Source organism: Pleurodeles waltl, chromosome 8, assembly GCF_031143425.1.
Source record: "Pleurodeles waltl isolate 20211129_DDA chromosome 8, aPleWal1.hap1.20221129, whole genome shotgun sequence".
Taxonomy (NCBI): domain Eukaryota; kingdom Metazoa; phylum Chordata; class Amphibia; order Caudata; family Salamandridae; genus Pleurodeles; species Pleurodeles waltl.
The window spans coordinates 888,158,842-888,185,995 of NC_090447.1; positions in this window are offsets into that span (position 1 = coordinate 888,158,842).

Genomic DNA, 27,154 nt, shown 5'->3' on the forward strand with positions numbered 1-27,154 from the left:
ATTGCCAGCTGATGTTTCCCTTGGAACAGGTGCCACCCCAGGAGAGGTTTCTCCCACCACAGGAATGGTATCCCGAATGGTAGGGTGGTTAGGGGATACTGTGATACCCTTTTTACCTGTTGATGGAGAGGGATCCTGAGTTTTCAGGCCTTCTCTCCTTTGCTTTTTCATTTCAGTAGAAATGAGAGGGAACAATTCCTCTGGGATGCCCAGCATGGCTGCATGGGCATAAAACTCTACATCAGCCCAACCTGAGGCCTCTAGGTCATTACCTAAGAGACAATCTACAGGTAAGCTAGGTGATACCACCACCTGCTTAGGGCCAGTGACTCCACCCCAACTAAACTGAATTATAGCTAAGGGAAGAAACTTAGTGGAGTTATGGACATCAATAATCTTATACTGTTGTCCAATGATGTGTTGATCAGGGTGCACTAGGTTTTCAGTCACCAAAGTGATACTGGCACCTGTGTCCTTGTAGTCCAAGGCCTCAACACCATTTATTGAAACTGTCTGCCTGTACTTATCCATTGTAAGGGGACAAGCAGCCAGTGTGGCAAGGCCAATGCCACTAGGTGTGACAGAAACTGTCTTGGGACTGACTACCCCAGTTTCTATGATGGACCCATAAGTGAACCCAACTACACCCTTTGCTTGACTGTTGCCAGCAGTCCCACCACTAGTACCACTACTGCTAGGGGCACTAGAGCTTGATGTATTAGTGGTGGTAGGCTCAGGGGGTTTACCTGGACAGGACTTATCCCCTGGCCTATGGCCTCTATTTTTACACACAAAGCACCAAGGCTTTTTAAATTGTGTAGGTTGAGAAGAAGAGGAATAATTTGTTTTATCCCCACCCTCTGAAGAGTGTTTAAGATTTGAAGTGGGATCTTTGGTTTTACCCTTATCCCCATGCTTATCTTGAGATTTTTCACCATCTTTTTTCTTAGTGTTCTCTTTGTCACCCCCTGTATGAACTTTTCTGTTCACCCTTGTTCTGACCCATTTGTCTGCCTTCTTTCCCAATTCTTGGGGAGAGGTCAGATCAGAGTCCACCAAGTACTGGTGCAACAAATCAGACACACAATTATTAAGAATATGCTCTCTCAGGATCAAGTTATACAGGCTGTCATAATCAGTAACTTTACTGCCATGTAACCACCCCTCCAAGGCCTTCACTGAATGGTCAATGAAATCAACCCAGTCTTGTGAAGACTCCTTTTTGGTCTCTCTGAACTTTATCCTGTATTGTTCAGTGGTTAAGCCATAACCATCCAGGAGTGCATTCTTAAGAACTGTAAAATTATTGGCATCACTTTCTTTCACAGTAAGGAGTCTATCCCTACCCTTTCCACTAAATGATAGCCATAGGTTAGCAGCCCACTGCCTTTGAGGGACATCCTGTACAACACAGGCCCTCTCAAGTGCAGCAAACCACTTGTTAATGTCATCCCCCTCCTTATAAGGGGGAACTATCTTGTGCAGATTCCTGGAATCATGCTCTTTTGCAGGATGACTATGGGGAATACTGCTGCTGCCACCATGGGTTTCTAAACCCAGTTTCTGTCTCTCCTTCTCTACTTCTAAAGTCTGTCTATCCAAATCCAGCTGTTGCTTCTTGAGCTTCAGTCTGGTTTGTTCCACTCTCAATCTATTGAGCTCCCTTTCTAACAATCTGTCATCAAGGTGGGTGGGAGGGACATGCTTTGAAACAGAAGTATGGTGAGAATGGACAGAAGGAGACCTGTCCCTTACAGAAGCCACCCTAACAGCTTGGCTAACAGAAACATCACTACCAGTATGGTGAGAATAAATGCTTTTGCTATGATGTGAGACAACAATATTTATATGGTGTGGCTCATCATCATTACCAACTATGCTAGACTGTCTAGTAATGGGCAGGCTAGGAAGTTTCTTTCCTGAATCTTTTCCTGGGGGAGTCCCTGGATCAGATTGAGAACCATTAGCTACTTTTTCAACAGATTGGGCACTTATGGCCTTATCCTGTACTCTAAGCATGTTAATCAACAGTTCTAAGGAAGGATTCTTCCCTACACTCAAATCTCTCTCTATGCAGAGATTCCTTGCTCCTTTCCAGCTAAGGTGATCATACGCAAGTTTGGACAGATCAACATTTTGGCCTGTGCCAGACATTTTTTAGAGAGAGTTAAAGTGATAGTAAAAGATAAAAAGTTTGTCAGAGCTTTTAGAAAGACAGAGAAAAAAAACTTTTTAAACTTTTTAGAACTTTTTAGAAAGTTAGAAGTACTTTTCAGCACTTAGAAAAGAGTGAAAAGAGGAAATGCAAAACTTTTTGGCTATGTGTATATACACTGACCTTGTTTTGTATATTTTTCTCTTATGAAAAGTACAATGACAAGAGTGGTAAGTAGTCTCAAAGCACTTATCCCACCGCTGCACAACCAATGTAGGAGGCTAGACTGGCTTGTAGTGAGTACCAAGGGGTACTTGCACCTTGTACCAGGCCCAGTTATCCCTTATTAGTGTATAGGGTGTCTAGCAGCTTAGGCTGATAGATAATGGTAGCTTAGCAGAGCAGCTTAGGCTGAACTAGGAGACGTGTGAAGCTACTACAGTACCACCTAGTGTCATATGCACAATATCATAAGAAAACACAATACACAGTTATACTAAAAATAAAGGTACTTTATTTTTTATGACAATATGCCAAAGTATCTTAGAGTGTACCCTCAGTGAGAGGATAGGAAATATACACAAGATATATATACACAATAGCAAAAATATGCAGTATAGTCTTAGAAAACAGTGCAAACAATGTATAGTTACAATAGGATGCAATGGGGAAACATTGGGATAGGGGCAACACAAACCATATACTCCAAAAGTGGAATGCGAACCACGAATGGACCCCAAACCTATGTGACCTTGTAGAGGGTCGCTGGGATTATTAGAAAATAGTGAGAGTTAGAAAAATAACCCTCCCCAAGACCCTGAAAAGTGAGTGCAAAGTGCACTAAAGTTCCCCTAAGGACAAAATAGTCGTGTTAGAGGAATAATGCAGGAAAGACACAAACCAGCAATGCAACAACTGTGGATTTCCAATCTAGGGTACCTGTGGAACAAGGGGACCAAGTCCAAAAGTCACAAGCAAGTCGGAGATGGGCAGATGCCCAGGAAATGCCAGCTGCGGGTGCAAAGAAGCTTCAACTGGACAGAAGAAGCTGAGGTTTCTGCAGGAACGAAAAGGGCTAGAGACTTTCCCTTTGGTGGATGGATCCATCTCGCCGTGGAGAGTCGTGCAGAAGTGTTTTCCCGCCTAAAGAACGCCAACAAGCCTTTCTAGCTGCAAATTGTGCGTTTGGCGTTTTTGGACGCTGCTGGGGCCCAGGAGGGACCAGGAGGTCACAAATTGGACCTAAAGAGAGAAGGGACGTCGAGCAAGACAAAGAGCCCTCACTGAAGCAGGTAGCACCCGGAGAAGTGCCAGAAACAGGCACTACGAGGATGCGTGAAACGGTGCTCACCGAAGTTGCACAAAGGAGTCCCACGTCGGCGGAGACCAACTTAGAAAGTCGTGCAATGCAGGTTAGAGTGCCGTGGACCCAGGCTTGGCTGTGCACAAAGGATTTCTGCTGGAAGTGCACAGGGGCCGGAGTAGCTGCAAAGTCGCGGTTCCCAGCAATGCAGCCCAGCGAGGTGAGGCAAGGACTTACCTCCACCAAACTTGGGCTGAAGAGTCACTGGACTGTGGGGGCCACTTGAACAGAGTCGCTGGATTCGAGGGACCTCGCTCGTCGTGCTGAGAGGAGACCCAAGGGACAGGTAATGCAGCTTTTTGGTGCCTGCGGTTGCAGGGGGAAGATTCCGTCGACCCACGGGAGATTTCTTCGGAGCTTCTGGTGCAGAGAGGAGGCAGACTACCCCCACAGCATGCACAAGCAGGAAAACAGTCGAGAAGGCGGCAGGATCAGCGTTACAGAGTTGCAGTAGTCGTCTTTGCTACTATGTTGCAGGTTTGCAGGCTTCCAGCGCGGTCAGCAGTCGATTCCTTATCAGAAGGTGAAGAGAGAGATGCAGAGGAACTCGGCTGAGCTCATGCATTCGTTATCTAAAGTTTCCCCAGAGACAGAGACCCTAAATAGCCAGAAAAGAGGGTTTGGATACTGAGGAGAGAGGATAGGCTACTAACACCTGAAGGAGCCTATCACAAGGAGTCTCTGACATCACCTGGTGGCACTGGCCACTCAGAGCAGTCCAGTGTGCCAGCAGCATCTCTGTTTCCAAGATGGCAGAGGTCTGGAGCACACTGGAGGAGCTCTGGACACCTCCCAGGGGAGGTGCAGGTCAGGGGAGTGGTCACTCCCCTTTCCTTTGTCCAGTTTCGCGCCAGAGCAGGGCTAAGGGGTCCCCTGAACCGGTGTAGACTGGCTTATGCAGAATTGGGCACCTCTGTGCCCAACAAAGCATTTCCAGAGGCTGGGGGAGGCTACTCCTCCCCTGCCTTCGCACCATTTTCCAAAGGGAGAGGGTGTCACACCCTCTCTCAGAGGAAGTTCTTTGTTCTGCCATCCTGGGCCAGGCCTGGCTGGACCCCAGGAGGGCAGATGCCTGTCTGAGGGGTTGGCAGCAGCAGCAGCTGCAGTGAAACCCCAGGAAGGGCAGTTTGGCAGTACCAGGGTCTGTGCTACAGACCACTGGGATCATGGGATTGTGCCAACTATGCCAGGATGGCATAGAGGGGGCAATTCCATGATCATAGACATGTTACATGGCCATATTCGGAGTTACCATTGTGAAGCTACATATAGGTAGTGACCTATATGTAGTGCACGCGTGTAATGGTGTCCCCGCACTCACAAAGTTCAGGGAATTGGCTCTGAACAATGTGGGGGCACCTTGGCTAGTGCCAGGGTGCCCTCACACTAAGTAACTTTGCACCTAACCTTTACCAGGTAAAGGTTAGACATATAGGTGACTTATAAGTTACTTAAGTGCAGTGTAAAATGGCTGTGAAATAACGTGGACGTTATTTCACTTAGGCTGCAGTGGCAGGCCTGTGTAAGAATTGTCAGAGCTCCCTATGGGTGGCAAAAGAAATGCTGCAGCCCATAGGGATCTCCTGGAACCCCAATACCCTGGGAACCTCAGTACCATATACTAGGGAATTATAAGGGTGTTCCAGTAAGCCAATGTAAATTGGTAAAAATGGTCACTAGCCTGTTAGTGACAATTTGGAAAGAAATGAGAGAGCATAACCACTGAGGTTCTGGTTAGCAGAGCCTCAGTGAGACAGTTAGGCACCACACAGGGAACACATACGTATAGGCCACAAGCTTATGAGCACTGGGGTCCTGACTAGCAGGGTCCCAGTGACACATAACAAACATACTGAAAACATAGGGTTTTCACTATGAGCACTGGGCCCTGGCTGTCAGGATCCCAGTGAGACAGTGAAAACACCCTGACATACACTCACAAACAGGCCTAAAGTGGGGGTAACAAGGCTAGAAAGAGGCTACTTTCTCACACAACCCCCCCCCCCAAACGAAGGACAATAAGGCTAACCTTGGCCAGTTGAGACTTTATTGTCTAAGTGGTGATAAGTAGAGAGTAGCTCTGCAATAGACTGGTTACTCCCTTTATCATCCACTATATGGTTACTTCCCTGTGGGGATGTAAACCACCCTGTTTGAAGTTTTTTAGCTAAGCAACAATGTGAAGATGTATTTTCAGAGTTTCTATCAGTAAGTTTTAGTTTAGAGCAGTGGGAATTGTCCACTGAACCTATTTGTAGTGATGGAAATGCCAGACAGGGATGCTGTCTTAGAAAAGCCATAGCTGGGCAAAAACTTTGTCCATATGGCTGGAAGAGAGAACAGGGATGCTGTTTCTCTTGAGTTGGAGCAGGGCAGGGATGCTGTCCTATGAGCTCCACACTAGGGCAGGGATGCTGTCCTAAGTGTTGTGAGGCAGTGCAGGGTTTCTGCACTAAAGTTTCTCTGGGAGGGTTGGAGGGATGCTCCATGTTAACTAAAATGGTGCTCTTTTTCTCACCAATGTTAGTTATCCCACAGAGAGGTACTTCTACCTCAGGGAGTACAGCATTGCCAGCTGATGTTTCCCTTGGAACAGGTGCCACCCCAGGAGAGGTTTCTCCCACCACAGGAATGGTATCCCGAATGGTAGGGTGGTTAGGGGATACTGTGATACCCTTTTTACCTGTTGATGGAGAGGGATCCTGAGTTTTCAGGCCTTCTCTCCTTTGCTTTTTCATTTCAGTAGAAATGAGAGGGAACAATTCCTCTGGGATGCCCAGCATGGCTGCATGGGCATAAAACTCTACATCAGCCCAACCTGAGGCCTCTAGGTCATTACCTAAGAGACAATCTACAGGTAAGCTAGGTGATACCACCACCTGCTTAGGGCCAGTGACTCCACCCCAACTAAACTGAATTATAGCTAAGGGAAGAAACTTAGTGGAGTTATGGACATCAATAATCTTATACTGTTGTCCAATGATGTGTTGATCAGGGTGCACTAGGTTTTCAGTCACCAAAGTGATACTGGCACCTGTGTCCTTGTAGTCCAAGGCCTCAACACCATTTATTGAAACTGTCTGCCTGTACTTATCCATTGTAAGGGGACAAGCAGCCAGTGTGGCAAGGCCAATGCCACTAGGTGTGACAGAAACTGTCTTGGGACTGACTACCCCAGTTTCTATGATGGACCCATAAGTGAACCCAACTACACCCTTTGCTTGACTGTTGCCAGCAGTCCCACCACTAGTACCACTACTGCTAGGGGCACTAGAGCTTGATGTATTAGTGGTGGTAGGCTCAGGGGGTTTACCTGGACAGGACTTATCCCCTGGCCTATGGCCTCTATTTTTACACACAAAGCACCAAGGCTTTTTAAATTGTGTAGGTTGAGAAGAAGAGGAATAATTTGTTTTATCCCCACCCTCTGAAGAGTGTTTAAGATTTGAAGTGGGATCTTTGGTTTTACCCTTATCCCCATGCTTATCTTGAGATTTTTCACCATCTTTTTTCTTAGTGTTCTCTTTGTCACCCCCTGTATGAACTTTTCTGTTCACCCTTGTTCTGACCCATTTGTCTGCCTTCTTTCCCAATTCTTGGGGAGAGGTCAGATCAGAGTCCACCAAGTACTGGTGCAACAAATCAGACACACAATTATTAAGAATATGCTCTCTCAGGATCAAGTTATACAGGCTGTCATAATCAGTAACTTTACTGCCATGTAACCACCCCTCCAAGGCCTTCACTGAATGGTCAATGAAATCAACCCAGTCTTGTGAAGACTCCTTTTTGGTCTCTCTGAACTTTATCCTGTATTGTTCAGTGGTTAAGCCATAACCATCCAGGAGTGCATTCTTAAGAACTGTAAAATTATTGGCATCACTTTCTTTCACAGTAAGGAGTCTATCCCTACCCTTTCCACTAAATGATAGCCATAGGTTAGCAGCCCACTGCCTTTGAGGGACATCCTGTACAACACAGGCCCTCTCAAGTGCAGCAAACCACTTGTTAATGTCATCCCCCTCCTTATAAGGGGGAACTATCTTGTGCAGATTCCTGGAATCATGCTCTTTTGCAGGATGACTATGGGGAATACTGCTGCTGCCACCATGGGTTTCTAAACCCAGTTTCTGTCTCTCCTTCTCTACTTCTAAAGTCTGTCTATCCAAATCCAGCTGTTGCTTCTTGAGCTTCAGTCTGGTTTGTTCCACTCTCAATCTATTGAGCTCCCTTTCTAACAATCTGTCATCAAGGTGGGTGGGAGGGACATGCTTTGAAACAGAAGTATGGTGAGAATGGACAGAAGGAGACCTGTCCCTTACAGAAGCCACCCTAACAGCTTGGCTAACAGAAACATCACTACCAGTATGGTGAGAATAAATGCTTTTGCTATGATGTGAGACAACAATATTTATATGGTGTGGCTCATCATCATTACCAACTATGCTAGACTGTCTAGTAATGGGCAGGCTAGGAAGTTTCTTTCCTGAATCTTTTCCTGGGGGAGTCCCTGGATCAGATTGAGAACCATTAGCTACTTTTTCAACAGATTGGGCACTTATGGCCTTATCCTGTACTCTAAGCATGTTAATCAACAGTTCTAAGGAAGGATTCTTCCCTACACTCAAATCTCTCTCTATGCAGAGATTCCTTGCTCCTTTCCAGCTAAGGTGATCATACGCAAGTTTGGACAGATCAACATTTTGGCCTGTGCCAGACATTTTTTAGAGAGAGTTAAAGTGATAGTAAAAGATAAAAAGTTTGTCAGAGCTTTTAGAAAGACAGAGAAAAAAAACTTTTTAAACTTTTTAGAACTTTTTAGAAAGTTAGAAGTACTTTTCAGCACTTAGAAAAGAGTGAAAAGAGGAAATGCAAAACTTTTTGGCTATGTGTATATACACTGACCTTGTTTTGTATATTTTTCTCTTATGAAAAGTACAATGACAAGAGTGGTAAGTAGTCTCAAAGCACTTATCCCACCGCTGCACAACCAATGTAGGAGGCTAGACTGGCTTGTAGTGAGTACCAAGGGGTACTTGCACCTTGTACCAGGCCCAGTTATCCCTTATTAGTGTATAGGGTGTCTAGCAGCTTAGGCTGATAGATAATGGTAGCTTAGCAGAGCAGCTTAGGCTGAACTAGGAGACGTGTGAAGCTACTACAGTACCACCTAGTGTCATATGCACAATATCATAAGAAAACACAATACACAGTTATACTAAAAATAAAGGTACTTTATTTTTTATGACAATATGCCAAAGTATCTTAGAGTGTACCCTCAGTGAGAGGATAGGAAATATACACAAGATATATATACACAATAGCAAAAATATGCAGTATAGTCTTAGAAAACAGTGCAAACAATGTATAGTTACAATAGGATGCAATGGGGAAACATTGGGATAGGGGCAACACAAACCATATACTCCAAAAGTGGAATGCGAACCACGAATGGACCCCAAACCTATGTGACCTTGTAGAGGGTCGCTGGGATTATTAGAAAATAGTGAGAGTTAGAAAAATAACCCTCCCCAAGACCCTGAAAAGTGAGTGCAAAGTGCACTAAAGTTCCCCTAAGGACAAAATAGTCGTGTTAGAGGAATAATGCAGGAAAGACACAAACCAGCAATGCAACAACTGTGGATTTCCAATCTAGGGTACCTGTGGAACAAGGGGACCAAGTCCAAAAGTCACAAGCAAGTCGGAGATGGGCAGATGCCCAGGAAATGCCAGCTGCGGGTGCAAAGAAGCTTCAACTGGACAGAAGAAGCTGAGGTTTCTGCAGGAACGAAAAGGGCTAGAGACTTTCCCTTTGGTGGATGGATCCATCTCGCCGTGGAGAGTCGTGCAGAAGTGTTTTCCCGCCTAAAGAACGCCAACAAGCCTTTCTAGCTGCAAATTGTGCGTTTGGCGTTTTTGGACGCTGCTGGGGCCCAGGAGGGACCAGGAGGTCACAAATTGGACCTAAAGAGAGAAGGGACGTCGAGCAAGACAAAGAGCCCTCACTGAAGCAGGTAGCACCCGGAGAAGTGCCAGAAACAGGCACTACGAGGATGCGTGAAACGGTGCTCACCGAAGTTGCACAAAGGAGTCCCACGTCGGCGGAGACCAACTTAGAAAGTCGTGCAATGCAGGTTAGAGTGCCGTGGACCCAGGCTTGGCTGTGCACAAAGGATTTCTGCTGGAAGTGCACAGGGGCCGGAGTAGCTGCAAAGTCGCGGTTCCCAGCAATGCAGCCCAGCGAGGTGAGGCAAGGACTTACCTCCACCAAACTTGGGCTGAAGAGTCACTGGACTGTGGGGGCCACTTGAACAGAGTCGCTGGATTCGAGGGACCTCGCTCGTCGTGCTGAGAGGAGACCCAAGGGACAGGTAATGCAGCTTTTTGGTGCCTGCGGTTGCAGGGGGAAGATTCCGTCGACCCACGGGAGATTTCTTCGGAGCTTCTGGTGCAGAGAGGAGGCAGACTACCCCCACAGCATGCACAAGCAGGAAAACAGTCGAGAAGGCGGCAGGATCAGCGTTACAGAGTTGCAGTAGTCGTCTTTGCTACTATGTTGCAGGTTTGCAGGCTTCCAGCGCGGTCAGCAGTCGATTCCTTATCAGAAGGTGAAGAGAGAGATGCAGAGGAACTCGGCTGAGCTCATGCATTCGTTATCTAAAGTTTCCCCAGAGACAGAGACCCTAAATAGCCAGAAAAGAGGGTTTGGATACTGAGGAGAGAGGATAGGCTACTAACACCTGAAGGAGCCTATCACAAGGAGTCTCTGACATCACCTGGTGGCACTGGCCACTCAGAGCAGTCCAGTGTGCCAGCAGCATCTCTGTTTCCAAGATGGCAGAGGTCTGGAGCACACTGGAGGAGCTCTGGACACCTCCCAGGGGAGGTGCAGGTCAGGGGAGTGGTCACTCCCCTTTCCTTTGTCCAGTTTCGCGCCAGAGCAGGGCTAAGGGGTCCCCTGAACCGGTGTAGACTGGCTTATGCAGAATTGGGCACCTCTGTGCCCAACAAAGCATTTCCAGAGGCTGGGGGAGGCTACTCCTCCCCTGCCTTCGCACCATTTTCCAAAGGGAGAGGGTGTCACACCCTCTCTCAGAGGAAGTTCTTTGTTCTGCCATCCTGGGCCAGGCCTGGCTGGACCCCAGGAGGGCAGATGCCTGTCTGAGGGGTTGGCAGCAGCAGCAGCTGCAGTGAAACCCCAGGAAGGGCAGTTTGGCAGTACCAGGGTCTGTGCTACAGACCACTGGGATCATGGGATTGTGCCAACTATGCCAGGATGGCATAGAGGGGGCAATTCCATGATCATAGACATGTTACATGGCCATATTCGGAGTTACCATTGTGAAGCTACATATAGGTAGTGACCTATATGTAGTGCACGCGTGTAATGGTGTCCCCGCACTCACAAAGTTCAGGGAATTGGCTCTGAACAATGTGGGGGCACCTTGGCTAGTGCCAGGGTGCCCTCACACTAAGTAACTTTGCACCTAACCTTTACCAGGTAAAGGTTAGACATATAGGTGACTTATAAGTTACTTAAGTGCAGTGTAAAATGGCTGTGAAATAACGTGGACGTTATTTCACTCAGGCTGCAGTGGCAGGCCTGTGTAAGAATTGTCAGAGCTCCCTATGGGTGGCAAAAGAAATGCTGCAGCCCATAGGGATCTCCTGGAACCCCAATACCCTGGGTACCTCAGTACCATATACTAGGGAATTATAAGGTTGTTCCAGTAAGCCAATGTAAATTGGTAAAAATGGTCACTAGCCTGTTAGTGACAATTTGGAAAGAAAGGAGAGAGCATAACCACTGAGGTTCTGGTTAGCAGAGCCTCAGTGAGACAGTTAGGCACCACACAGGGAACACATACGTATAGGCCACAAACTTATGAGCACTGGGGTCCTGACTAGCAGGGTCCCAGGGACACATAACAAACATACTGAAAACATAGGGTTTTCACTATGAGCACTGGGCCCTGGCTGTCAGGATCCCAGTGAGACAGTGAAAACACCCTGACATACACTCACAAACAGGCCTAAAGTGGGGGTAACAAGGCTAGAAAGAGGCTACTTTCTCACACAACCCCCCCCCCCCCAAACGAAGGACAATAAGGCTAACCTTGGCCAGTTGAGACTTTATTGTCTAAGTGGAGATAAGTAGAGAGTAGCTCTGCAATAGACTGGTTACTCCCTTTATCATCCACTATATGGTTACTTCCCTGTGGGGATGTAAACCACCCTGTTTGAAGTTTTTTAGCTAAGCAACAATGTGAAGATGTATTTTCAGAGTTTCTATCAGTAAGTTTTAGTTTAGAGCAGTGGGAATTGTCCACTGAACCTATTTGTAGTGATGGAAATGCCAGACAGGGATGCTGTCTCAGAAAAGCCATAGCTGGGCAAAAACTTTGTCCATATGGCTGGAAGAGAGAACAGGGATGCTGTTTCTCTTGAGTTGGAGCAGGGCAGGGATGCTGTCCTATGAGCTCCACACTAGGGCAGGGATGCTGTCCTAAGTGTTGTGAGGCAGTGCAGGGTTTCTGCACTAAAGTTTCTCTGGGAGGGTTGGAGGGATGCTCCATGTTAACTAAAATGGTGCTCTTTTTCTCACCAATGTTAGTTATCCCACAGAGAGGTACTTCTACCTCAGGGAGTACAGCTTTGCCAGCTGATGTTTCCCTTGGAACAGGTGCCACCCCAGGAGAGGTTTCTCCCACCACAGGAATGGTATCCCGAATGGTAGGGTGGTTAGGGGATACTGTGATACCCTTTTTACCTGTTGATGGAGAGGGATCCTGAGTTTTCAGGCCTTCTCTCCTTTGCTTTTTCATTTCAGTAGAAATGAGAGGGAACAATTCCTCTGGGATGCCCAGCATGGCTGCATGGGCATAAAACTCTACATCAGCCCAACCTGAGGCCTCTAGGTCATTACCTAAGAGACAATCTACAGGTAAGCTAGGTGATACCACCACCTGCTTAGGGCCAGTGACTCCACCCCAACTAAACTGAATTATAGGTAAGGGAAGAAACTTAGTGGAGTTATGGACATCAATAATCTTATACTGTTGTCCAATGATGTGTTGATCAGGGTGCACTAGGTTTTCAGTCACCAAAGTGATACTGGCACCTGTGTCCCTGTAGGCCAAGGCCTCAACACCATTTATTGAAACTGTCTGCCTGTACTTATCCATTGTAAGGGGACAAGCAGCCAGTGTGGCAAGGCCAATGCCACTAGGTGTGACAGAAACTGTCTTGAGACTGACTACCCCAGTTTCTATGATGGACCCATAAGTGAACCCAACTACACCCTTTGCTTGACTGTTGCCAGCAGTCCCACCACTAGTACCACTACTGCTAGGGGCACTAGAGCTTGATGTATTAGTGGTGGTAGGCTCAGGGAGTTTACCTGGACAGGACTAATCCCCTGGCCTATGGCCTCTATTTTTACACACAAAGCACCAAGGCTTTTTAAATTGTGTAGGTTGAGAAGAAGAGGAAGAATTTGTTTTATCCCCACCCTCTGAAGAGTGTTTAAGATTTGAAGTGGGATCTTTGGTTTTACCCTTATCCCCATGCTTATCTTGAGATTTTTCACCATCTTTTTTCTTAGTGTTCTCTTTGTCACCCCCTGTATGAACTTTTCTGTTCACCCTTGTTCTGACCCATTTGTCTGCCTTCTTTCCCAATTCTTGGGGAGAGGTCAGATCAGAGTCCACCAAGTACTGGTGCAACAAATCAGACACACAATTATTAAGAATATGCTCTCTCAGGATCAAGTTATACAGGCTGTCATCATCAGTAACTTTACTGCCATGTAACCACCCCTCCAAGGCCTTCACTGAATGGTCAATGAAATCAACCCAGTCTTGTGAAGACTCCTTTTTGGTCTCTCTGAACTTTATCCTGTATTGTTCAGTGGTTAAGCCATAACCATCCAGGAGTGCATTCTTAAGAACTGTAAAATTATTGGCATCACTTTCTTTCACAGTAAGGAGTCTATCCCTACCCTTTCCACTGAATGATAGCCATAGGATAGCAGCCCACTGCCTTTGAACGACATCCTGTACAACACAGGCCCTCTCAAGTGCAGCAAACCACTTGTTAATGTCATCCCCCTCCTTATAAGGGGGAACTATCTTGTGCAGATTCCTGGAATCATGCTCTTTTGCAGGATGACTATGGGGAATACTGCTGCTGCCACCATGGGTTTCTAAACCCAGTTTCTGTCTCTCCTTCTCTACTTCTAAAGTCTGTCTATCCAAATCCAGCTGTTGCTTCTTGAGCTTCAGTCTGGTTTGTTCCACTCTCAATCTATTGAGCTCCCTTTCTAACAATCTGTCATCAAGGTGGGTGGGAGGGACATGCTTTGAAACAGAAGTATGGTGAGAATGGACAGAAGGAGACCTGTCCCTTACAGAAGCCACCCTAACAGCTTGGCTAACAGAAACATCACTACCAGTATGGTGAGAATAAATGCTTTTGCTATGATGTGAGACAACAATATTTATATGGTGTGGCTCATCATCATTACCAACTATGCTAGACTGTCTAGTAATGGGCAGGCTAGGAAGTTTCTTTCCTGAATCTTTTCCTGGGGGAGTCCCTGGATCAGATTGAGAACCATTAGCTACTTTTTCAACAGATTGGGCACTTATGGCCTTATCCTGTACTCTAAGCATGTTAATCAACAGTTCTAAGGAAGGATTCTTCCCTACACTCAAACCTCTCTCTATGCAGAGATTCCTTGCTCCTTTCCAGCTAAGGTGATCATACGCAAGTTTGGACAGATCAACATTTTGGCCTGTGCCAGACATTTTTTAGAGAGAGTTAAAGTGATAGTAAAAGATAAAAAGTTTGTCAGAGCTTTTAGAAAGACAGAGAAAAAAAACTTTTTTAACTTTTTAGAACTTTTTAGAAAGTTAGAAGTACTTTTCAGCACTTAGAAAAGAGTGAAAAGAGGAAATGCAAAACTTTTTGGCTATGTGTATATACACTGACCTTGTTTTGTATATTTTTCTCTTATGAAAAGTACAATGACAAGAGTGGTAAGTAGTCTCAAAGCACTTATCCCACCGCTGCACAACCAATGTAGGAGGCTGGACTGGCTTGTAGTGAGTACCAAGGGGTACTTGCACCTTGTACCAGGCCCAGTTATCCCTTATTAGTGTATAGGGTGTCTAGCAGCTTAGGCTGATAGATAATGGTAGCTTAGCAGAGCAGCTTAGGCTGAACTAGGAGACGTGTGAAGCTACTACAGTACCACCTAGTGTCATATGCACAATATCATAAGAAAACACAATACACAGTTATACTAAAAATAAAGGTACTTTATTTTTTATGACAATATGCCAAAGTATCTTAGAGTGTACCCTCAGTGAGAGGATAGGAAATATACACAATATATATATACACAATAGCAAAAATATGCAGTATAGTCTTAGAAAACAGTGCAAACAATGTATAGTTACAATAGGATGCAATGGGGAAACATAGGGATAGGGGCAACACAAACCATATACTCCAAAAGTGGAATGCGAACCACGAATGGACCCCAAACCTATGTGACCTTGTAGAGGGTCGCTGGGACTATTAGAAAATAGTGAGAGTTAGAAAAATAACCCTCCCCAAGACCCTGAAAAGTGAGTGCAAAGTGCACTAAAGTTCCCCTAAGGACAAAATAGTCGTGTTAGAGGAATAATGCAGGAAAGACACAAACCAGCAATGCAACAACTGTGGATTTCCAATCTAGGGTACCTGTGGAACAAGGGGACCAAGTCCAAAAGTCACAAGCAAGTCGGAGATGGGCAGATGCCCAGGAAATGCCAGCTGCGGGTGCAAAGAAGCTTCGACTGGACAGAAGAAGCTGAGGTTTCTGCAGGAACGAAAAGGGCTAGAGACTTCCCCTTTGGTGGACCGATGCCTCTTGCCGTGGAGAGTCGTGCAGAAGTGTTTTCCCGCCGAAAGAACGCCAACAATCCTTGCTAGCTGCAAATCGTGTGTTTGGCGTTTTTGGACGCTGCTGGGGCCCAGGAGGGACCAGGAGGTCACAAATTGGACCTGAAGAGAGAAGGGACGTCGAGCAAGACAAAGAGCCCTCACTAAAGCAGGTAGCACCCGGAGAAGTGCCAGAAACAGGCACTACGAGGATGCGTGAAATGGTGCTCGCCGAAGTTGCACAAAGGAGTCCCACGTCGCCGGAGACCAACTTAGAAAGTCGTGCAATGCAGGTTAGAGTGCCGTGGACCCAGGCTTGGCTGTGCACAAAGGATTTCCGCCGGAAGTGCACAGGGGCCGGAGTAGCTGCAAAGTCGCGGTTCCCAGCAATGCAGCCCAGCGAGGTGAGGCAAGGACTTACCTCCACCAAACTTGGGCTGAAGAGTCACTGGACTGTGGGGGCCACTTGGACAGAGACGCTGGATTCGAGGGACCTCGCTCGTCGTGCTGAGAGGAGACCCAAGGGACCGGTAATGCAGCTTTTTGGTGCCTGCGGTTGCAGGGGGAAGATTCCGTCGACCCACGGGAGATTTCTTCGGAGCTTCTGGTGCAGAGAGGAGGCAGACTACCCCCACAGCATGCACAAGCAGGAAAACAGTCGAGAAGGCGGCAGGATCAGCGTTACAGAGTTGCAGTAGTCGTCTTTGCTACTATGTTGCAGGTTTGCAGGCTTCCAGCGCGGTCAGCAGTCGATTCCTTATCAGAAGGTGAAGAGAGAGATGCAGAGGAACTCGGCTGAGCTCATGCATTCGTTATCTAAAGTTTCCCCAGAGACAGAGACCCTAAATAGCCAGAAAAGAGGGTTTGGCTACTGAGGAGAGAGGATAGGCTACTAACACCTGAAGGAGCCTATCACAAGGAGTCTCTGACGTCACCTGGTGGCACTGGCCACTCAGAGCAGTCCAGTGTGCCAGCAGCACCTCTGTTTCCAAGATGGCAGAGGTCTGGAGCACACTGGAGGAGCTCTGGACACCTCCCAGTGGAGGTGCAGGTCAGGGGAGTGGTCACTCCCCTTTCCTTTGTCCAGTTTCGCGCCAGAGCAGGGCTAAGGGGTCCCCTGAACCGGTGTAGACTGGCTTATGCAGAATTGGGCACCTCTGTGCCCAACAAAGAATTTCCAGAGGCTGGGGGAGGCTACTCCTCCCCTGCCTTTGCACCATTTTCCAAAGGGAGAGGGTGTCACACCCTCTCTCAGAGGAAGTTCTTTGTTCTGCCATCCTGGGCCAGGCCTGGCTGGACCCCAGGAGGGCAGATGCCTGTCTGAGGGGTTGGCAGCAGCAGCAGCTGCAGTGAAACCCCAGGAAGGGCAGTTTGGCAGTACCAGGGTCTGTGCTACAGACCACTGGGATCATGGGATTGTGCCAACTATGCCAGGATGGCATAGAGGGGGCAATTCCATGATCATAGACATGTTACATGGCCATATTCGGAGTTACCATTGTGAAGCTACATATAGGTAGTGACCTATATGTAGTGCACGCGTGTAATGGTGTCCCCGCACTCACAAAGTTCAGGGAATTGGCTCTGAACAATGTGGGGGCACCTTGGCTAGTGCCAGGGTGCCCTCACACTAAGTAACTTTGCACCTAACCTTTACCAGGTAAAGGTTAGACATATAGGTGACTTATAAGTTACTTAAGTGCAGTGTAAAATGGCTGTGAAATAACGTGGACGTTATTTCACTCAGGCTGCAGTGGCAGGCCTGTGTAAGAATTGTCAGAGCTCCCTATGGGTGGCAAAAGAAATGCTGCAGCCCATAGGGATCTCCTGGAACCCCAATACCCTGGGTACCTCAGTACCATATACTAGGGAATTATAAGGGTGTTCCAGTAAGCCAATGTAAATTGGTAAAAATGGTCACTAGCCTGTTAGTGACAATTTGGAAAGAAATGAGAGAGCATAACCACTGAGGTTCTGGTTAGCAGAGCCTCAGTGAGACAGGCACCACACAGGGAACACATACGTATAGGCCACAAACTTATGAGCACTGGGGTCCTGACTAGCAGGGTCCCAGTGACACATAACAAACATACTGAAAACATAGGGTTTTCACTATGAGCACTGGGCCCTGGCTGTCAGGATCCCAGTGAGACAGTGAAAACACCCTGACATACACTCACAAACAGGCCTAAAGTGGGGGTAACAAGGCTAGAAAGAGGCTACTTTCTCACACTTCCCCTTTGGAGGACGGATCCCTCACGCCATGGAGAGTCGTACAGAAGTGTTTTCCTGCCGAAAGACTGCCAACAAGCCTTGCTAGCTGCAAATCATGCGGTAAGGGTTTTTGGATGTTGCTGTGGCCCAGGAGGGACCAGGATGTCGCCAATTGCGTCTGGGGACAGAGGGGGCGTCGAGCAAGACAAGGAGCCCTCTCAGCAGCAGGCAGCACCCGCAGAAGTGCCAGAAACAGGCACTACGAGGATGTGTGAAACGGTGCTCCCCCGAAGTTGCACAAAGGAGTCCCACGTCGCCGGAGGACAACTTAGGAAGTCGTGCAATGCAGGTTAGAGTGCAGTGGACCCAGGCTGGACTCTGCACAAAGGATTTCCGCCGGAAGTGCACGGAGGCCAGAGTAGCTGCAAAAGGCGTGGTTCCCAGCAATGCAGTCTGGCGTGGGGAGGCAAGGACTTACCTCCACCAAACTTGGACTGAAGAGTCACTGGACTGTGGGAGTCACTTGGACAGAGTTGCTGGATTCAAGGGACCTCGCTCGTCGTGCTGAGAGGAGACCCAGGGGACCGGTGATGCAGTTCTTTGGTGCCTGCGGTTGCAGGGGGACGATTCCGTCGACCCACGGGAGATTTCTTCGGAGCTTCTAGTGCAGAGAGGAGGCAGACTACCCCCACAGCATGCACCACCAGGAAAACAGTTGAGAAGGCGGCAGGATCCGAGTTACAGAGTTGCAGTAGTCGTCTTTGCAACTTTTTTGCAGTTTTGCAGGCTTCCAGCGCGGTCAGCAGTCGATTCCTTGGCAGAAGGTGAAGAGAGAGATGCAGAGGAACTCGGATGAGCTCTTGCATTCGTTATCTAAGGAATTCCCAGAGACAGAGACCCTAAATAGCCAGAAAAGAGGGTTTGGCTACCTAGGAGAGAGGATAGGCTAGCAACACCTGAAGGAGCCTATCAGAAGGAGTCTCTGACGTCACCTGGTGGCACTGGCCACTCAGAGCAGTCCAGTGTGCCAGCAGCACCTCTGGTTCCAAGATGGCAGAGGTCTGGAGCACACTGGAGGAGCTCTGGACACCTCCCAGGGGAGGTGCAGGTCAGGGGAGTGGTCACTCCCCTTTCCTTTGTCCAGTTTCGCGCCAGAGCAGGGCTAAGGGGTCCCTGAACCGGTGTAGACTGGCTTATGCAGAAATGGGCACCATGTGTGCCCATGAAAGCATTTCCAGAGGCTGGGGGAGGCTACTCCTCCCCTGCCTTCACACCATTTTCCAAAGGGAGAGGGTGTAACACCCTCTCTCAGAGGAAGTCCTTTGTTCTGCCATCCTGGGCCAAGCCTGGCTGGACTCCAGGAGAGCAGAAACCTGTCTGAGGGGTTGGCAGCAGCAGCAGCTGCAGTGAAACCTCAGGAAAGGCAGTTTGGCAGTACCAGGGTCTGTGCTACAGACCACTGGGATCATGGGATTGTGCCAACTATGCCAGGATGGCATAGAGGGGGCAATTCCATGATCATAGACATGTTACATGGCCATATTCGGAGTTACCATTGTGAAGCTACATATAGGTAGTGACCTATATGTAGTGCACGCGTGTAATGGTGTCCCCGCACTCACAAAGTCCGGGGAATTGGCCCTGAACAATGTGGGGGCACCTTGGCTAGTGCCAGGGTGCCCTCACACTAAGTAACTGTGCACCTAACCTTTACCAGGTAAAGGTTAGACATATAGGTGACTTATAAGTTACTTAAGTGCAGTGTAAAATGGCTGTGAAATAACGTGGACGTTATTTCACTCAGGCTGCAGTGGCAGGCCTGTGTAAGAATTGTCAGAGCTCCCTATGGGTGGCAAAAGAAATGCTGCAGCCCATAGGGATCTCCTGGAACCCCAATACCCTGGGTACCTTAGTACCATATACTAGGGAATTATAAGGGTGTTCCAGTAAGCCAATGTAAATTGGTAAAATTGGTCACTAGCCTGTTAGTGACAATTTGAAAGAAATGAGAGAGCATAACCACTGAGGTTCTGGTTAGCAGAGCCTCAGTGAGACAGTTAGTCACTACACAGGTAACACATTCAGGCACACTTATGAGCACTGGGGCCCTGGCTGGCAGGGTCCCAGTGACACATACAACTAAAACAACATATATACAGTGAAAAATGGGGGTAACATGCCAGGCAAGATGATACTTTCCTACACAACCCCCCACCAAACGAAGGACAATAAGACTAGCCATGACCTGATGAGACTTCATTGTCTAAGTGGAAATATCTGGAGAGTCCATCTGCATTGGAGTGGCTACTCCCAGGTCTATGTTCCACTGTATAGTCCATTCCCTGTAGGGATATGGACCACCTCAATAATTTAGGATTTTCACCTTTCATTGGTTTTAGCCAAAGTAGAGGTTTGTGGTCTGTCTGAACAATGAAGTGAGTGCCAAACAGGTATGGCCTCAACTTCATCAGTGCCCAGACCACAGCAAAGGCCTTCCTCTCTATGGCAGACCAACGCTTTTCTCTAGGGGTCAACTTTCTACTAATAAAAGCAACAGGTTGATCCTGGCCCTCAGAATTAAGTTGTGATAGGACTGCCCCTACTCCTAATTCAGATGCATCAGTTTGGACATAGAATTTTTTAGAGTAACAAGGGCTTTTTAGGACAGGTGCAGAGCACATGGCCTGCTTCAGCTCCTCAAAAGCTTTTTTACAGTTTGCTGTCCATAATACCTTTTTAGGCATTTTCTTGGATGTGAGGTCATTAAGAGGGGCTGCAATGGAGCCATAGTTCTTAATGAACCTCCTGTAATACCCAGTGAGGCCTAGGAAGGCTCTCATCTGAGTCTGAGTAGTAGGGGGAACCCAATCTATAATAGTTTGGATTTTCCCCTGAAGTGGTGCAATCTGTTCCCCACCAACAAGGTGTCCCAGATAAACCACCTTCCCCTGCCCTATCTGGCACTTTGAAGCCTTGATAGTGAGGCCTGCCTTTTGCAGGGCTTCCAAAACATTCCATAGGTGGACCAGGTGATCATCCCAGCTGGAGCTAAAGACAGCTATATCGTCCAAATATGCTGCACTAAAAGCTTCCAGCCCTTGCAGGACTGTGTTCACCAACCTCTGAAAAGTGGCAGGCTCATTTTTCAATCCAAAAGGCATTACTGTAAATTGGTAATGGCCTCCAATGGTTGACAATGCAGTTTTAGGTTTAGCATCTTCTGATAATTTGATCTGCCAATATCCTGCAGTCAAATCAAAAGTGCTTAGATACTTGGCAGATGCCAGTGTATCTATGAGCTCATCTGCCCTGGGTATAGGGTGAGCATCAGTTTTGGTTACCTGGTTGAGACCTCTGTAGTCTACACAAAACCACATTTCCTTCTTTCCATCCTTGGAATGAGGTTTTGGTACAAGTACCACAGGAGAAGCCCATGGACTTTCAGAGTGCTCAACCACTCCCAGTTCTAACATTTTCTGCACCTCTTGCTTTATGCAGTCCCTGACATGGTCAGGCTGCCTATAGATCTTACTTTTGACAGGCAAGCTGTCTCCAGTATCTATAGTGTGCTCACACCAAGAAGTGGTACCTGGCACAGTAGAGAAGAGTTCAGAAAACTGACCCAGGAGATTTATGCAATGGTCTTTCTGCTCAGCAGTAAGACAATCTGCCAAAACTACACCTTCCACTAGAGCATCTTGTTCTGTGGAAGAGAAGAGATCAGGTAGAGGATCACTGTCTTATTCCTGTCCCTCATCAGTTGCCATGAACAGGGTGAGATCAGCCCTGTCATAGTAGGGTTTCAGGCGATTGACATGGAGCACCCTAAGGGGACTCCTGGCAGTGCCTAAGTCAACTAAGTAGGTGACTTCACCCTTTCTCTCAACAATTGTGTGGGGTCCACTCCATTTATCTTGGGGTGCTCTTGGGGCTACAGGCTCCAAGACCCACACTTTCTGCCCTGGTTTGTACTGAACCAAAACAGCCTTCTGGTCATGCCATTGCTTTTGGAGCTCTTGGCTGGCCTGAAGGTTTTTACTGGCCTTTTTCATGTACTCAGCCATCCTTGATTTGAGGCCAAGCACATAATCCACAATATCTTGCTTTGGAGCTTTTAAAGGTTGTTCCCAACCCTCCTTGACAAGTGTTAGTGGACCCCTAACAGGGTGTCCAAAAAGGAGTTCAAAGGGGCTGAAGCCCACTCCTTTCTGGGGTACCTCCCTGTAGGCAAAAAGGAGGCATGGTAACAGGATATCCCATCTCCTGCGGAGTTTTTCAGGGAGACCCATAATCATGCCTTTGAGAGTTTTGTTAAATCTCTCCACCAGTCCATTTGTTTGTGGATGATAGGGTGTGGTGAACTTGTATGTCACCCCACACTCCTTCCACATGGCCTTTAAGTAAGCAGACATGAAATTGCTTCCTCTGTCTGAAACTACCTCTTTTGGGAAACCCACCCTGGAAAATATTCCCAGGAGGGCCTTTGCCACTGCAGGAGCTGTAGTGGTCCTTAGAGGAATTGCTTCAGGATATCTTGTGGCATGGTCCACTACCACCAAGATAAACCTATTGCCTGAAGCAGTAGGAGGGTCAAGGGAGGCAACTATGTCAACCCCTACCCTTTCAAAGGGGACCCCAACCACAGGCAGTGGAATAAGGGGTGCCTTTGGAGTGCCACCTGTCTTGCCACTGGCTTGACAGGTTTCACAGGACTTACAAAAATCTTTTGTCTCCTCAGACATTCTAGGCCAATGAAACAAGGGAACAAGTCTATCCCAAGTTTTCATTTGTCCCAGATGTCCAGCTAGGGGAATGTCGTGGGCTAGAGTTAGGAGGAACTTTCTGTACTCCTGAGGAATCACTAACCTCCTGGCAGTTCCAGGTTTAGGATCCCTTGCTTCAGTGTACAAGAGGTTGTCCTCCCAGTAAACTCTGTGAGAGTCACTGACATCCCCATTAGTCTGTTTGACAGCTTGCTGTCTTAGACCCTCTAGTGTGGGACAGGTTTGCTGTGCCACACTCAGCTCCTCCCTGGCAGGCCCCCCTTCACCCAAAAGCCCAGCAGTGTCTGCTTCCAGCTCCTCTGGTGTAGGTTCTGCACAGGGTGGAAATTCTTCTTCCTCAGAACAAGAATCCACTGTAGAGGGAGGGATAGTAGGAAGTGCTTTACTTCTACTAGCCCTAGCTTTAGGGAGCACTTGGTCCATTGTTCCAGGATCCAAGCTTCCCTGTCCTTTTTGCTTTTTGTCCTGAGCCCTGGTTAAAGCAAAAATATGCCCTGGGATGCCCAGCATTGCTGCATGGGCCTCCAATTCCACATCTGACCAAGCTGATGTCTCCAAATCATTTCCTAGTAGACAGTCTACAGGTAAATCTGAGGCTACCACAACTTTCTTTGGACCAGTAACCCTCCCCCCCCCAGTTGAGATTTACAACAGCCATGGGGTGGCTAAGTGTGTTGTTGTGAGCATCGGTTACTTGGTACTGGTGACCAAGTAGGTGTTGTTCAGGGTGGACCAGTTTCTCTATCACCATTGTGACACTGGCACCTGTGTCCCTGTAGGCCTGAACCTCAACACCATTTATTAGGGGTAGCTGCTTGTACTTATCCATATTAAGGGGACAAGCAACTAAGGTAGCTAAATCAATAGCCCCCTCAGAGACTAACACAGCCTCTGTGGTCTCCCTAACAAGACCAACCCCAACTAAGTTACCAAAAGTGAGCCCAGCTACTCCCTTGGATTGGCTATTAGTAGGTTTGCTCCCACCACCACTGCTATTAGTAGGGACACTAGGTGTAGCAGTAGGGGTTGTAGTGGTAGGAGGCTTGGTGCTTTTCTTTGGACAACTGGGATCTGTTGTCCAATGGCCTTTTATTTTACATAAATAGCACCATGGTTTATTTTCTTTGTTTGGATTAGAAGAGGATTTGGGCCCACCACCCCCACCAGAGTGTTTTTGTGGGCCTGATGAAGACTCATTTTTAGATTTGTCCCCACCCTTGTCAGAAGATTTACCATCCTTCTTCTTGTTGCCACCTTTGTCACCCCCTGTATGAACTTTTCTGTTCACCCTTGTTCTGACCCATCTGTCTGCCTTCTTTCCCAATTCTTGGGGAGAGGTCAGATCAGAGTCCACCAAGTACTGGTGCAACAAATCAGACACACAATTATTAAGAATATGCTCTCTCAGGATCAAGTTATACAGGCTGTCATAATCAGTAACTTTACTGCCATGTAACCACCCCTCCAAGGCCGTCACTGAATGGTCAATGAAATCAACCCAGTCTTGTGAAGAGTCCTTTTTGGTCTCTCTGAACTTTATCCTGTATTGTTCAGTGGTTAAGCCATAACCATCCAGGAGTGCATTCTTAAGAACTTTGTAATCATTGGCTTCACTTTCTTTCACAGTAAGGAGCCTATCCCTACCTTTTCCATTAAATGATAGCCATAGGATAGCAGCCCACTGCCTTTGATGGACATCCTGTACAGCACAGGCCCTCTCAAGTGCAGCAAACCACTTGTTAATGTCATCCCCCTCATTATAAGGGGGAACTATCTTGTGCAGATTCCTGGAATCATGCTCTTTTGCAGGATGACTATGGGGAATACTGCTGCTGCCACCATGGGTTTCTAAACCCAACTTCTGTCTCTCTTTCTCTACTTCTAAGGTCTGTCTATCCAAATCCAGCTGTTGCTTCTTGAGCTTCAGTCTGGTTTGTTCCACTCTCAATCTATTGAGCTCCCTTTCTAATAATCTGTCATCAGGGTGGGTGGGAGGGAAATGCCTTCAAACAGAAGTATGGTGAGAATGGACAGGAGACCTGTCCCTTACAGAAGGCACCCTAACAGCCTGGTTAACAGAAACATCACTTCTACTGTGGTGAGAAGGAATACTCTTGCTAAGATGTGAGACAACACTATCTGTATGGTGTGACTCTACATCAGTACCAACTATGCTAGACTGTCTAGTAATGGGCAGGCTCTGAAGTTTCTTTCCTGAATCTTTTCCTAGGGGGGTCCCTGGATCAGATTGGGAACAATTAGCTACTTTTTCAACAGATGGGGCCCTTTTGGCCTTATCTTGTTCTCTAAGCATGTTAAGCAATAATTCCAAGGAAGGATTCTTCCCTACACTCAAACCTCTTTCTACACAGAGACTCCTTGCTCCTTTCCAGCTAAGGTGGTCATATGCAAGTTTGGACAGATCAACATTTTGGCCTGTGCCAGACATTTTAGAAAGAGTTTAAGTGACAAAAAAAGTAAGAAAACTTTTTTAGAACTTTTAGAAAGACAGAAAAAAAAACTTTTTACACTTTTTAGAACTTTTTAGAAAGTTTAGAGGTACTTTTCAGCACTTAGAAAAGAGTGAAAAGAGGAAATGCAAAACTTTTTGGTTAGGTGTACATACACTGAACTTGGTTTGTATATTTTTCTCTTATGAAAAGTACAATGACAAAAGTGGTAAGTAGTCTCAAAGCACTTATCCCACCGCTGCACAACCAATGTAGGAGGCTGGACTGGCTTGTAGTGAGTACCAAGGGGTACTTGCACCTTGTACCAGGCCCAGTTATCCCTTATTAGTGTATAGGGTGTCTAGCAGCTTAGGCTGATAGATAATGGTAGCTTAGCAGAGCAGCTTAGGCTGAACTAGGAGACGTGTGAAGCTACTACAGTACCACCTAGTGTCATATGCACAATATCATAAGAAAACACAATACACAGTTATACTAAAAATAAAGGTACTTTATTTTTATGACAATATGCCAAAGTATCTCAGAGTGTACCCTCAGTATGAGGATAGCAAATATACACAAGATATATGTACACAATACCAAAATATGCAGCAATAGTATTAGAAAACAGTGCAAACAATGTATAGTTGCAATAGGATGCAATGGGGACACATAGGGATAGGGGCAACACAAACCATATACTCCAAAAGTGGAATGCGAACCACGAATGGACCCCAAACCTATGTGACCTTGTAGAGGGTCACTGGGACTATTAGAAAATAGTAAGGGTTAGAAAAATAGCCCACCCCAAGACCCTGAAAAGTGAGTGCAAAGTGCACTAAAGTTCCCCAAAGGACAGAGAAGTCGGGATAGGGGAATTCTGCAGGAAAGACACAAACCAACAATGCAACAACGATGGATTTCCAGTCGAGGGTACCTGTGGAACAAGGGGACCAAGTCCAAAAGTCACAAGCAAGTCGGAGATGGGCAGATGCCCAGGAAATGCCAGCTGTGGGTGCAAAGAAGCTGCTACTGGACAGTAGAAGCTGAGGTTTCTGCAGGAACGACAAGGGCTAGAGACTTCGTCTTTGGAGGACGGATCCCTCACGCCATGGAGAGTCGTGCAGAAGTGTTTTCCCGCCGAAAGACCGCCAACAAGCCTTGCTAGCTGCAAATTGTGCGGTAAGGGTTTTTGGATGCTGCTGTGGCCCAGGAGGGACCAGGATGTCGCCAATTGCGTCTGGGGACAGAGGGGGCGTCGAGCAAGACAAGGAGCCCTCTCAGCAGCAGGCAGCACCCGCAGAAGTGCCAGAAACAGGCACTATGAGGATGCGTGAAACAGTTCTCCCTCGAAGTCGCACAAAGGAGTCTCACGTCACCGGAGGACAACTTAGGAAGTCGTGCAATGCAGGTTAGAGTGCCGTGCACCCAGGCTGGACTGTGCACAAAGGATTTCCGCCGGAAGTGCACGGAGGCCAGAGTAGCTGCAAAAGTCGCAGTTCCCAGCAATGCAGTCTGGCGTGGGGAGGCAAGGACTTACCTCCACCAAACTTGGACTGAAGAGTCACTGGACTGTGGGAGTCACTTGGACAGACTTGCTGGATTCAAGGGACCTCGCTCGTCGTGCTGAGAGGAGACCCAGGGGACCAGTGATGCAGTTCTTTGGTGCCGGCGGTTGCAGGGGGACGATTCCGTCTACCCACGGGAGATTTCTTCGGAGCTTCTAGTGAAGAGAGGAGGCAGACTACCCCCACTGCATGCACCACCAGGAAAACAGTTGAGAAGGCGGCAGGATCAGCATTACAGAGTTGCAGTAGTCGTCTTTGCTACTTTGTTGCAGTTTTGCAGGCTTCCAGCGCGGTCAGCAGTCGATTCCTTGGCAGAAGGTGAAGGGAGAGATGCAGAGAAACTCGGATGAGCTCTTGCATTAGTTATCTAAGGAATTCCCAGAGACAGAGACCCTAAATAGCCAGAAAAGAGGGTTTGGCTACCTAGGAGAGAGGATAAGCTAGCAACACCTGAAGGAGCCTATCAGAAGGAGTCTCTGACGTCACCTGGTGGCACTGGCCACTCAGAGCAGTCCAGTGTGCCAACAGCACCTCTGTTTCCAAGATGGCAGAGGTCTGGAGCACACTGGAGGAGCTCTGGACACCTCCCAGGGGAGGTGCAGGTCAGGGGAGTGGTCACTCCCCTTTCCTTTGTCCAGTTTCACGCCAGAGCAGGGCTAAGAGGTCCCTGAACCGGTGTAGACTGGCTTATG